Raw genomic sequence first — 3,515 nt, 5'->3', positions numbered from 1 at the left:
TAGAAAAGCATTGCCAGGGTGGGATGGATCTTTGAGAATGCTGGCGGCCTTTCCTTGACAGCGGCCTGATAGATGGATTCTATAGATGGGAGGTTGGCCTTTGTGATTGTCCAGGCCGAGTTCACCACTCTCTGTAACCACTCTCTAAAGGTTCATCTTGGAGTGCCGTCACTAGCGGTGTTCCGCAAGGATCTGTTTTGGGGCCATTGCTGTTTGTCATTTTTATAAATGACCTGGAGGAGGGGCTAGAAGGTTGGGTGAGCAAGTTTGCGGATGATATGAAAGTCGGAGGAGTTGTAGACAGTGAGGAAGGATGTGGCAGGTTACAGCAGGATATAGAGAAGCTGCAGAGCTGGGCAGAAAGGTGGCAAATGGAATTCAATGTAGCCAAATGTGAGGTGATTCACTTTGGGAAGAATAACAAAAAGATGGGGTACTAGGCTAATGGTTGGATACTTGGTAGTGTGGATGAGCAGAGGGATCTTGGTGTCCATGTACACAAATCGTTGAAAGTTGCCACCCAGGGGTTTAGATAGGGTTGACCATGAGAATCTTTTTCCACGTGTGGAGTCAGCTATTACGAGGGGGCATAGCTTTAAATTAAGGGGTGGTAGGTATAGGACAGATGTTAGGGGTAGATTCTTTACTCAGCGAGTCGTGAATTCATGGAATGCCCTGCCAGTAGCAGTGGTGGACTCTCCCTCTTTATGGGCATTTAAACGGACATTGGACAGGCATATGGAGGATAGTGGGCTAGTGTAGTTTAGGTGGGCTTGGATCGGCGCAATATCGAGGGCCAAAGGACCTGTACTGCGCTGTATTTTTTCTATGTTTCTATGTAACTGTCTCTGATCTTAAATAGTACAGTTGCCGTACCAGGTAGTGATACATCCTTGGCAAGAGTATTCACTGTCATGTCAAATTTCCTCAGCTGCCTGAGGAAGAAGAGACGTTGTTAGGCCTTTGTAACCAGTGTGTTCACGTGAAGAGTCCAAGAAAGCTTGTTGTGGATGCCCACTCCCAGGAGCTTGACACTCTCCACTTATTCCACCTCTGTGCTGTTATTGTGTAGAGGGGCATGAGTAACATCTTGCTGAAAGTCAGTAATGAGTTCCTTTGACTTTGCTGGCATTGAGAGCTAGGTTGTTCTCAGTGCACCATTTTTTCAGGTCTTCCACCTCCCGTCTGTTTCATTGCCATCTGAGATTTGACCGACTATGGTGGTGTCCATCAGCGAACTTGTAAATGGCATCAGTCTGGTATTTGACGATGCAGTTATGGGTATACAGTGAGTACAGTAGGGGGCTGAGTACGCACCCCTGGGGGGGCTCCAGTGTTGAAAGTATGTGATGATGAAATATTGTCCCCAATCTTCACTGGTTGTGGCCTGTGGGTCAGGATCTAGTTGCAGAGGGTGGGGCATAGTCCGAGATCACGGAGTTTAGTAATCAGTCTCGAGGGGCAATAGTGGCTGTGCCTTCCTTACTAATGTACAGGATTCATATGATTGCACTTTCTCCTCAACCTGGGAGTTCACATTCAGCCTGGCTATTTGTTTTATTTACATCACAGGGTGCCCTTACTCCAGCAGCTTTCCTCTGAATGGGGGGATGGGGGTGGGGGGTGAGTAACGAATCTCATTCTCTTGCCCCCCCCCCCATTAATTTGACCAATATGGACAACTCCCGCCTCCTGGATAGGTAAAGGGATAATTCTAGGTAGTTTCTATGACAAGTCCCTCCTCTCACGACCAAGTCCACCCGCTCGGCTCAAGACCAGGTCATTCCAAGTGGATCCCGCACTTGACGTGCTGACACCTGTCTTCCTGGAAAAAATGCACAATTTTCAGGTTCCAGTCAGGAAAATCCTTATTTCCTGGTGTTGGTAACCTTGACAAAGCATCTGCATTGCTGTGATTCTCCGACTGTCATTTCATATGAAGAGGCTGACAAAGCTAGTGCCCACCTCTACAGCCATGCTGCTGCCATTAACAGTATTCCCATATCCGGGTCAAAAATGGAGCTTAGCAGCCTGTGGTCTGTCAGGAACACAAAGTGCTCACCATAAAGGAGATGTCAGCATTACGTAACGCTGAACGTGATGCTCAGCCCTTCCTTTTTCATTTGGATACATTGTGGCTATTCACCTGGATGTGAATGCAATGGGCTTTGCCTCTCTCTGGGAAGCTGTGTGACAGTACAATGCCAACCCCATAAGGGGCAGTAGCTCGCAAACTGCAGTGGAAAATTTGGGTCAAAATTATTCAACGCTTCCAGCGAGAGAGAGAACCTGCACAGTTACTGCCTTTGCTGTTTGAATTCATGTATCGCTGGACATCGGAGTGTGTCTGGGTCAATTATCAAACAGTGGAATTCACAACTGATCTTGGAGAAACCTGTTCGGGAAAAGTTCACAGCATGGAATCAGATAAGTTAATCATTGTTTTAAGTGTGGCCTACAGAGAATCTGCAGTTGTGAGTAGAGTGGGTTCTTTCTTGATTATATGTTTTTGGAGATATGTCTCTTGATTAAACTTAAAATATAAGCCATAGCTATTAATTTAACCTGGGGCAGTGTTTGTAGAGGAATAAGACGGTGTTATTTTCTGGGTCTGTAGATTGTGAAGGAGCAAAAATGGCCTTTGCAGTGATATGTACTACTTGTCAGATGTAGGCGTTTAAAGAGAGTTTAAGGGTTACTGTGGATTATATCTGTCATAAATGCTGCTGGATGCGAATCTTATCAGATCGAATGGATCGGTTGGAGAGACAGTTAGAAGCGATGAAGAATTTGCAACAGCAACAGTATGTGATGGATGGCAGTTATAGGAAGGGGGGAAAGTCTCAGATACAGTCAGTTAGATGGGTTAACTCCAGGAGAGGTAAGAGAGGTAGGCACCTAGGGCAGGAGTCTTTTGTGGATATACCCATTTCAAACAGGCATGCTGTTTTGGAAAATGTAGGGGGTGATGGATTCTCAGGGGAACGTAGCACGGACAGCCAAATTTCTGGTATTGAGACTGGCTTGAATGCAACGAGGGGTATATCGGCTTCCAAAAGATCAATTGTGTTAGGGGATTCTGTAGTCCGAGATATAGACAGATGTTTCTGTGGCCAGCAGCGAAAAAGCAGAATGGTGTGTTGTTTCCCTGGTGCCAGGATCAAGGATGTCTCAGAGAGGGTGCAGAATGTTCTCACGGGGGAGAGGGGCAGCAAGAGGTCATTGTCCACATTGGAACCAACGACATAGGAAGGGAAAAGGTTGAGATTCTGAAGGGAGATTACAGAGCGTAAGGCAGGAATTTAAAAAGGAGGTCTGCGAGAGTAGTAATATCTGAATTACTCCCAGTGCTATGAGCTGGTGAGGGCAGGAATAGGAGGATAGAGCAGATGAATGCATGGCTGAGGAGCTGGTGTATGGGATTTTGATCATTGGAATTTCTTTTGGGGTAGAAATGACCTGTACAAGAAGGACGGATTGCACCTAAATTGGAAGGGGACTAATATACTGGCAGG

The sequence above is a fragment of the Chiloscyllium plagiosum genome, chromosome 33 (genome assembly GCF_004010195.1).
Source record: "Chiloscyllium plagiosum isolate BGI_BamShark_2017 chromosome 33, ASM401019v2, whole genome shotgun sequence".
Taxonomy (NCBI): Eukaryota; Metazoa; Chordata; class Chondrichthyes; order Orectolobiformes; family Hemiscylliidae; genus Chiloscyllium; species Chiloscyllium plagiosum.
The sequence above is the reverse complement of the archived record's forward strand: the minus strand, read 5'-3'. Positions refer to the sequence as shown.